Raw genomic sequence first — 11,268 nt, 5'->3', positions numbered from 1 at the left:
TGAAAACTACGTTACAAACAAACAAAAAATTGCAAAAGCATCCAGCCTCTTAAGGGTTGAACATCATTTACAGTTGCCAGATAGCTGAAAATTAGACAATACATGGAGTACAGATATATGGCCTTACAGCCATATTTGAAACACTGGTGGCACTAAATCATGAGTTTAAAAATCATTAAAAACAAAACTGAATCAGAATTCTTAAGTTTCATTACACAGCCTTTTTCTTCTGTTTTCAGGGATTACATTCTGTCTTTTACCCCTTACAGAATTAGCAGTCTTCAGGACTCGACGGTTTGTTAAATATCTGGAATTCACAGAAGCACACACACTGAGAAAGAAATCACTGTGGAATTATCTACATTTGTTTCCTTAATTGCAGTTTGAATGCAGAGAAGCTGAGCCTGTAGTGCTGTGCTGGACAGAAAGCCCTTGTGCCAGTACTGCACAGGTCAGGAGGAGGCTGGTCCAGGGCACACTCTGTCCGTGCACACATCCTGCATCTCTCTCTATCGGCTGTGCAAAGGACACTGGGATCTAATTCTCATTCTCTGCAACACTTCAAACCATTCTTAGCTGAAGCACCTGTTGTGGGATGTGCTGAACAAGCAACTGAACAAATTTAGCAATTTGGTGAAGGGGAGGAGGAGGAGGAGGAGATTCTTTCTATCTTCCTACTCTCACTCCTGCCCACTTTCATATTCATCATGGACAGATCCATTTCATCAGCCCGTAAAACTGTTATTCCAATTAATTTTTTTTAAAGTTGTGGATCAAACTGATTCATCATGGGACAAAATGAGTGCAAGCATGGATGCAGGAGGGAGGAGGTGTTGTACAGTCAGGAAAGGAATGGACATTTATTAGTAATGAAATTATTGTATCTGCTCAGTCATGTAGCATTTACACCAAGAGAGAGAGATGTATGATAGGATAATCTAAATTTTGGCCTAGGAGAAGCAGTTCTCCAATCCCCTATATCAATTAAAAGCCTTTCTTATGCATGCCTGAAGTTTCACAATATGCATTAAATTCATAAAGCACATTCTTATTGCAGCACGTTAATATCTCTGGATGATTGTGAGGGAAAGATTAGAGCCTCATCCTGTCTTCAAAGTGAATATAATAATTTGCCACTCTTTTAGATTTTAAATCTGCTTGCTTGCTGCTGCTGAATTTGGGAAGTTTCCCTGTCTTGAAGTGGGATTGAATGTGCTGTTGACCTTTCGTCATCATAGTCATAAGACTGAAGAGCTAATTCTATTTAACAGTATATCATTACCTAGCTATGGCAAACCAGCTCTTTAAAGACTGCAAATGTGTCCAAAGTCAGATCTGAGATTTGACTCCTGGCACTTTTACAGACATATATGAAGGTTTGAGTACTGCCCAGGCAAAATATTTCAGAAACTCAGAATGTGGTGTAACAGATTTTAAGACTGTGCCTAGAAATGAGGAAAATTGGGGTTTGCTTCCCACAAGGTGCTGACAGTGGTATAGATAAACCTGCTCAGTGGGAGATACCTACTGTTCCCTCAAGACTGTGTTTTACTGACAAAGGACAAGTGAATACTGATCTTTAGTGAGATGTGGATGTAATTCTTTAATGGAAAGAGAACAAGAGCCAAGCTCAGAGACCATGAACACTCTTACAGTTGGCCTTTTGGACAGAAGTCATCTGTGGGGTGGCATCACTGTTGCCCCAGTCTGCATCACCCCAAACTCAGATTTATTACAATTGTTAAAATGGGGAGGAAAATGCAACAGCACCAAACTGTGATGCTCACTTATATTCCTCTTGCCTTTCTTGAAAAATAAAATAAGTAAACCACTCCAAAAGTGAGAAAATAATGCCTCTCTTCATTTTTTGTTGTTGTTGTTGTTGTTGTATATCATGCTAAGGAAGTGAGGTAGTGCATCATAAGCTAAAGGATCAACCCCTCATTTTGTTGACTTCAAGTTTTAAGGGGAAAAGATGATATTTTGTTTTCTGTATGAAGAAAGTCATTCTGCAATGTGGAAAGTCTTGAATGTGGGGAGAAGATTTAAGCTTTAAATATCTATTTATTTTAATGGATATCAAACAGCTTAACTCTTTGAAGATATGACCCTGTGCAACCATTAGGAATGAAGATTTTGCTTTTTGAATCTTTCATGTACTACACATCCTAACTCACATGCCACATAATTGTGCCAAGCTTTCCTGTTTGTGCCAGTACCTTTTTTGACTTACAGTTACTCTGGCTCCTAACTTATGTTGACAGTCCAGCCTTGAACTAATATAGCTGCATCATCACCAGCATTAGAATGAATTCATCTCTGCTGGCAAGTCCTTTCTTTCTACATAGAAGAGATAGTTCTACTCCATTGATAGGTGCCATTAAAAAGAATCATTTGAGTTGTAAAAAATTCTTTTCCCCAGACAGTATATTTCATGGGAGGGAAGAGCATGATTGTAGGTGGTTGTGTAACTTGGTATTTCCTCACCTTTAACTTTTCATCTCTTTTCATAAAAAATAGAAAATAAAAATAAATTAAAAATTAAAAGAAGAAGAAGATAAGAATAAAAACAGATTACAGATATGAGAATGGATTCCAGTGAAGTAGGTTTGTTACAAAACCTGAGAGATTGTCATCTTTGGTGTGATTAATGCTTGGTAAGCTTGTAAAAACCTCCAAATCAGCACGTGGGAGGATTCTTCTTGTGCAGGTAGAACTGTGCAATTTCCACGGGAGAGACCTCCTTCCCAGCCACTACACTGCTCCTGGAAAGGGGCAGGTACCAATCTACAGGAGGCAGGATGCTGCCAGCAGTTGGGAATGGGCTAGGTTATTACTGCTGCTCCAAACAACTGGCAGTGCACAAGCTGTGCACAGCATTCACAGGACTTCCCTCTTTGCTGATCTTAGGATAACACTGATTCTCCAACATTTTTAAGCCTATGAGAATGGAAGAATAATTTGGATCATTTTAGCCCCTTCCCAGTACTGTGAGACTCATGATGCATGCTTTCTATTTTCTTTTTCTTTTTTTTTTTTTTTTTTTTTTTAGTTTAAATCTGGACTGACACAAAGATCCCATGAATTGGATGTTTGATCTCTATTGTGCAGGGAGGAAAAAACTAGAAGGAAACACAAATGGAGTTTGTGACAGATTTAGAAACGAGGATCAGATCATGGTCACTGGAAAGGAGAGAAAGAAGCTGAAACTTTACTTACAAAGACAAAGAAAGAAATATGTCCTTACTTTAAAATGTATTTTGTGGGATTAAGAGATTATGGATACTGATACAATTTCACATACCTAGTGCAGAGCTGACTAGCTCTATAATCCTTGGGAAATGTGTTTAGAGTAGGGGGTTGTTAATAGGTTCTTTTGAACTAACAGTAGGAGCAGACAGTTCCCTAGTTTAATTTGTCTTTTTTTCCTATTACTTTTTTTTTAAGGTGGAAAAAAAATTGTGGACTTTTGCTTTAAAAGTAGAAAATTCAAATGTGTGTTGACATTTCCTGATGGTGTGCAGTTATATATAGCACATGAGTGTGCTTTGGGACAATGGGATTGTCTGGCAGCAGGTGCTGCACAGAGAAGGCACAAGTGGAGCTGTGACATGGGGTGCAAAAATGTCCAAACAGCTGAGCACCAACAATGTCAGGACAGATACACAATGTAAGCTTGAAACCTATTCTGCATATGCAACAATAGCTGACAGGAGAGAATTTCTTAAGGTCCAAGTACAGAGTTATGCATCAGGGAATACTAGATCTAAACCTAGCTTTGACTGAGACTTCTTGTGTGATTTCATTTAATTTATCTCTCATCTACCTGTCATTTTCTACAAAAGGTCTGAATGTGTAGCCACCCTTATCTTAATATTCCCATAATAATATTAATAAATTTTTCACTGTTACATTGAAGATAGTCAAAACAGCAGAGTGAGTCTTCTTTTTCTAGTTAATAATTAGTATTCTATTTTTATGTTGAGTTTCTTTTAAAGAAGGCATGAGGAATTCTAGGTGCACTCGAGTGGAGGAAAGCTATTTCAGATTAGCAGTGCTAAAGTCCTAGGTCTCCTGCAGTCAGTATTAGACTCAGCCAGCTCCTCCAGCAGTTGAGAATCCCTTGACTTTTTCTTTCCACCAAAACCAGTCACTGCCATCTGCCTTAGCTAAAGCATAGATTTTTCATAGCCTGGGATCTCAGGTAATGCTGAGGTTGCTTTTATCTTAAGCCACATAAGCTGAGGCCACTTTGAGACATAAATATCTGCTGTCACTTTCTCTGAAGGAAGCTGGCTTAGCATCTGCATACTTAGGTTCATAAGTAATTTCACTTTCCTCTTTAGTTAGGCTGTGGCTGGTCAGGACAAAAATTGTCTTTGTAAAGGCAAGAGTCATTGATCTACTGGTTCAATTTTCTACTGGTATATGACTACACTGGTACAATAGTACAGCCACGAATCTGATCATTGCAATAACAATAACAATACCTGATCTACAGGATAATAAAATTATTCCACTCCCAAGGCATAATGAGATTCAGGTTAATTTTTAGCCTTTCAGTCAGAAGTTTGCTCACAAATTCCAAGCAAAATAGTAAAAAACTATCCGAGATTAACAGATTTGTAAGCAAATATAACTTTTAATTTGTTGTGAGTCCTTCATTGTACACTGTTAAAGTGCTTTTTGCTGAAAAGAGCCCAGATTCTAATCTATGCAACACATCTGGAGAAACACCGCATACCTCTTGTGAAATAGATTAATGAAGACAGAAAAATGGATTGGTACAGAGATAGATAGATTGGTCAATCCTCATGAAAACTTTTCTTCTCAATGACAGAAAAGCCTGAGAATTTTCTGTGACACTCTATTATGTTTCCCCCATTATGGCAGTATAGAGCACTATATATATTCTGGGCAGAGCATCTACCCATTTCATTTCCAAGTGCAGTCATAAGTGTGCACCCAGCCCATTCAATACAGACTTGTGCATGATATTTCAGCTTTGTGGACAGAGGCTTGAGGTAATCAGTTATGAATGGGGTAGACAGCATGATGCTTGATGCTGCCCCCACACAGAATGGAACATGACAAAGCATCCAGCAGGGACATCAGTCGGAGCTCTTCTCAAGAAGTTCAACATTGTAATTTGGCACTCTTAATTCGGGCTAAATTCACGTGCAGGGGAATGTGGGCAAGGCTGCTTTCACTCAGAGAACTGCAGGACAAAAAGAAGGGTTTCTTTCCAGGTTTCAAGGAGGGTTTGGCATTTTGTAATAATTTTGTGAAATTGATAAACTGAAGTTGATAGCTGCTTAGAAATTCTGTGTGGTAGAAAGATGCTTATTTGATACTGAAATTTTCTTGAAAATATCACGTTTTCCCCAGTTATTTCCAGTAAAAAATTAGAAATCGAAGAAACAGGGTGAGAACAGCAGATTTTGAAACCTTTTATTAATGCCTGATATTATTTTTAATGGAAGGATGTATTTAGCTTTTTCAGAAAAACTCTGCCATGTGTATACTGGCACAAGAAGTTTTGGTGGCTTTTGCATGAAGTAAAACACCTCTGTAGCTGGTGTACATGCAGCTCTTCCTAGAAATCCAGGCCATATGAGACCTGGATTTCTTGTTAGGACTGTTGTGTAATGGGGATCTGTGAGTACTCAGCTCACAAAATCAAAGCATTTTTTCTCCACAGTGTTGTGGCTAATAGTCATATTCAGATGCTGGCAGGTTATGCAGTCATAAAAATGAGACTATTTTTGGCAGGGATGTTCTAATGCTCATGGGAATGAGGTGTTTTGTTGGTAGTTTTCCTCAAGCAGCTACAGAAACTGCTGGTGATGAATAGGTCATCCACTTGGAGACACTTGCCAGAGCTGTGGATTTCATGAGGCCAAGTTTCATTTCAAAGAAAGTTTTCACTGTCCTCGTAAAATGTGTTTTTTCTTCAGCATGATTTCATTCTAACTGATAGGCTTGGACTTCAAATAAAAGTATCAGTGTATTAGTAATATGCCTGCAGATAGCTTGTCAAAGTGACCACCCACACAAAATAAGAGGAGTCAGAAGTCATGGCTCCCATCCATGGTGAACCACAGAAGGTATTGCAGGTTGTCATTTCTGCTGCCTGTGCATTTTCAGAGTTCCTTTGAATCAGACTTCTAAGCTTTGGAAACGTACAACTCATGGACACAAAAGACACAGAGAAGCACAGCCATGGAGCTGCTGAAAGGGTACAGTACTGCCAGCCAAATGAGAAAAAAAATTACATGGGATGCTGTAGTGTCTCATTCTGTCTAGTGACAAGGGGCCATAGAAATCCCTCCAAATGCAGAAAAAGCCAGTTTATCACTGGATCTTCAATTTCTTTTCTCTATATATAGAAAATAAATTTAATTTTAAAAATGAACGGAGGCATATTTCTAAAGGTGAAAAACACCCTGCCTTGAGAACTTTGTACCTATTTGTTTCAATCCACAAGTATGAGCCAGGAATAAATTTCATTATCTATGCTACTGAAAAGAAATACCTGCTTACCAGCTAGTCATATTTTACTACGAGCAGAGCTCAGTTTTCCTAAATCAACTGCATGATCTGTTTTACAGCATTTCTAGGGAAATAGCTTTTTGTTTTTGTGGATAGAGATGAATTACTTGCTATAATAAATGGTCTGGGTTTGTCCTTGGAAAGTACTCTTTATCCTCATGTAAAACAGGAACTAGAGAATAGATAACTTGAAGCAAAACAATTGAATGCATCATAATTTCATAAAACCACACAATGAGAACCCTGGCGTATCATCTAAAATTTCACAAGTAGTGATATACTTTCCCCCAGTGACTCACACATAGTCAACACCCAGCTATATGGGTGATCACATGTGGAAGAGATTTCTAACTTTTTTTGAAGAGTAAAAGGTAACAGAAATCAGCTGATACAAATGATGAATACTAAAAGATTTAATGATGTAGGATTACTTTTGGTAAAAGTGCTTTACAGGATAAACATTGCTTAGAAGCAGAATATAATATTGGAACTTGTCTGTGGCTGCCACTCCACCTATTGCACAAGGAAAGCAACAGCTCCACTTGTTAAAAATCCTAGATTCTAAGAGATGCAGGGATGGAGGTTTACTGCCAGTTTAGTTTAAGAGTGGATTAGTTAGTTAGCTAGTTAGCTAGCTAGCCAGTTAGTTAACGAATTGGTGGGCCCCAGAAGAAGAGAAAGAATCAAAGGATGCTTCTCATAAAATTATTCCAAACTCTGCCTGTATTTGAATCCATGTTGCAGTGGTTTAATACAATGCTTTTTCCTGCAGTCAAGGAGAAAATGAAAAAAAGGTTAAAGTTGCTGCACCCATGCATCTTACTTTAGTACAGCAAGACATCCTGATCAGTATCCAGATCTGCCTCTTCTTAAGAGACCATCCAAAATCCATTTAGCAAAGGGTCTAAGAACATTTGAGCTGTCATCCTCAATTCTGAGAAAGAAGAACTACTCCAGGAAAACTGTTTTCCAGTGTGGAGCTGAAAAATGAGCTGCCTGTGAATGCCATCTAGAAAAGGAGAGAATACAGTTGGCTAGACCAGGTAGGCTGCTAAAGCCAGGGGGAAGAATCAAACCAGAATGGAAAATGGGCTTCATACCAAATAACTTTCACTGTACATGACTATCAAATCTGAACAGCTGTCATATGAACTGGGAAAAACCCTAATTTCTGTTTGTCAGATGAGGAAGTGCATAGCGGGATGTCAGACTTCAGACATTGCTTTTCCACAGGACACACTGTCCTTAAAAGAAAAGAGAACTATACTGAGCAGCTTGGTCTGCCCTCTGACAGGCTAGGGATGTGCAGCCTTTGTGTGCACAGGTGCTATGTGAAAAGTTTGGCCTTCCTTTGGCAGCTTTCCTTGTTATTCCTACTGTGTAAAAGCAATCTTGAAGGGATGTAAAACAAAGCTGTTGGCAATAAACTCTGCATTTAAATTGAGGCATAGCAAGAACCACATGGTAAAGTACAAAACAATGGCAAATCAATCATTAATCACTCTTATTTTCTGGAGCAAAGCATTTTTGTTAATATAATAAGAGCATATGGCTACTCTGATAGAATACACAGACTGGAAAGCAAAGAAAAAAAACCAAAAAACATTTGCATGGTGTCAGCTGTAACAGTTCTTACACTTATTTGCTTTATTTTAAATTTGCTCCATGTTTAAAGGTAGACAACTTATTTTTGCTGGGCTTTCCTTCTGCTGTCAGCAACTGCACAAAAGTCATCTTCTTGTTGTTGAAAAGTTCAGGGAGCAATGCTATGCTAGTTGTTCCAAGCTGGAAAAATCTATGAGCAATTTCTTCTCCATCTTCAAGCATTCTCTAAATATCTCCAAAAATCAGTGAAACTTTCAGCCTGAAAGGAGGGACATGGCTAGAGTCATAACAAATGATCTGCAACTACATATGCAATATGGTTTGTGATAAACACCAGGCTTCACCCTATTCTAGAGCTGTTTCTCCAGAAAATATAACTTGAATCATGAAAATTGAAAACATCAAAAATCTGGATGTGATGAAGTGCTAGTGATCCTACTTTTAAACCAGTTTTTTTGAGGGGTGAGTATACAGAAAGGTGAGCTTCCTGCACGATGTTTTCTTTCCTTTCTTTGCCATTTCTACCCATTGACTGAAATGTTACAATTCAAACATGAAATGTACAAAATTAAATACAAACACCACAATAAAAAAGAAATTCTTTCCTATAGAATTGTTGATTTTCTCCGTAATCTTTCCAGTTTCTCTTACAAGATAAAACCCATAGTAAGATGCATTAAAATGACATCTCTAGGCATGCACTGAATCCACACATTTTTCTGGATGTCGACCTTTGTGTTTGTAAAACAAGTTTGTGTTGGCCTTTTTCACTACTACAAGCACTTCACTAAATTTGTGCCTAAGTTTCCTTGTTGTTCTTGGCAATTACTTTTCCATTTAATATTCCTCTAAAGAATTAACACAGATTTCAAGTCTATAAGGAATCATCATATCTTCAGCTGCTTGTAGAAGCTGTAGACTTTAAACTGGTAAGTGATGTATCCACTCTGCAGCTTCTGAGCTAGAGACATTTTAGAAAAATTATCTAATCTTTATTTAAAGACTGCAGATGATATAAAATTCAATGCTTCATTAGGAAAGCTATTTCAATGGCTAGCTACTCTGTGTTAAAAAGGAATTCCTCAATATTAGGCTGAATTTGTCTTATATAAGCCTACAGTGACTGTAAACTGTAAAATATCTGCTGGTTATAGATGTCTGTACTTTAAGAAATTTGTTCCACACTAACCTGCAGAAAATAATGCAATTGCCTTATTTTTCTCTTGAATAAACACCAGAAGTGGACATCATAAAAAAATTATTTCTCAAGTGGCAGAGGAAATCATAAGATCTACACTTGTACCTTCTAATCCTTATGCTAGGCTTGCACATAAGAAATTCACCATGATATTTCCAAAAATTGCACTTACCAGCAAGCAATTTCAACCAATTATCCTTCATCTGGTTGTCTCAGTACCTTTTTCTTACTCACTGCTTTTTAAAAGTTGCCCTCCAGTTTGTGTAGCTGATTGATTTTATTTTTAACTGCACAGCCTTTGCAGAGCGCAGGGATATTGGTAAGAACCTACCCTTTCATTGTTCAGTACTGCAGTGGGTTGACCTTGGCTGGCTCTCAGGTGCCCACCCAGCCACTTTGTCACTTCTGCTCCTCAGCAGGACAAGGGAGCAACATCAGATTGAAAGCTGATGGGTACAGCTATGGAGATCTCTCACCAATTCCTGTCACAGGCAAAAGAGATTAAAACTGAGGAAGAATAATTTAGTTTATTTCCAGTTGAAAATAGAGTAGGATAGTGAGAAACAAAACCAAAACTAAACACACCTCACCACTCCCACTTCTTTCCCAGCTCAGGTTCTCCTGTCTCCTGTGCTTCTGCCCCCTGCACCCTTGAGTGAGGCAGGGGGAGGGAATGGGGTTGTGGACAGTTCATAATGCTTCAGGTCTGCTGCTCCTTCCTCCTCATGCCCTTCCCCTGCTCCCTTGTGGGGTCCCTCCCCTGAGCTGCAATCCTTCATGAACTTCTCCAACAAGGGCTTTCCCATGCATTGCAACTCTTCCAGAGCTATTTCAGTGTGGGTCCCCCACAGGCTGCAGCTTCCTTCAGGTTACTTCTATTCTGCCTGCACTGGGTCATCTGCCTCCCCAGACATCTCCCCCCATCACCTCTGTGAAGAACATATTTAAAAATTATCATTAAAATATGCATTCACCTCACAGACCTCACATACATTGATGAAGAACATTGTCCACCAAATTTGAACTGATATCATGACTGCACCTCTGCTGATGGACAACACATGCATGGCACACCCTTTGTCCCTGCACCACATTACAACTACAAAACAGTTCTCACAAATATTCTGCTTTCTGGTAACATTCAGATCAAGATTTGCTGATTATCTCTCTTGGTTACTGCCCTTTTCTCAAATCCCTCCACAGCCCACATGTGGCACCAGAAAAGACTGTAGTGGGTTAAACTGGTCTGGTCTCACAGAAGCCACCCCAGCACTTCCCCTGCAGCCAAACCCTGCCAAATGAATTGAATATCAATACCCTTTCTCTTTGTGTGTCATCTACAAATTTAATGAAGAAAAATTTCATGTTTTCTCTCAGTAAGCATACTAAAAATCATTAACCACATGCATAATAATTAGATTCCTTGGTATTCTTTATTCTTGTGCTTTAACTGCCCTGTCAGCTTAGTGACAAATGCACATTGTATTCATAACTGTTCATTTTCCCTAGGTAACTAATAACTGTATTTAAAGCTTCCAAATCATGCATCAGTTTTGTGACAAGGAGCAGCTAATCACCTCTCTGGAAATTCAATACCTTTTGTCATAAAACTTTGAAAATGTTTCTTCAGACAGCTTTTCTACAACATAATAACATTTGATACACACGATTTAACTCACTATGGATAACAAAACACAATATTGAAAATTATGTAAAGTGTAGGGACATATTCTAACTGGGAGACTCAATAATTTTTTGAAATGGCAAAGCTCCTCTCTGGCACAATAAGAATGGGTAAAAGAGCAAATATTGGGGTTTTAACTTCCCCCCCCCTCCTCTCCTTAGGAAAAGATAATTTTCACAAAGACTTTTCAGAAACTGTGCTTCAGGCAGAGGAGGCTGCCCATAGTAAA

The sequence above is a fragment of the Serinus canaria genome, chromosome 1A (assembly GCF_022539315.1).
Source record: "Serinus canaria isolate serCan28SL12 chromosome 1A, serCan2020, whole genome shotgun sequence".
Lineage (NCBI taxonomy): Eukaryota > Metazoa > Chordata > Aves > Passeriformes > Fringillidae > Serinus > Serinus canaria.
The sequence above is the reverse complement of the archived record's forward strand: the minus strand, read 5'-3'. Positions refer to the sequence as shown.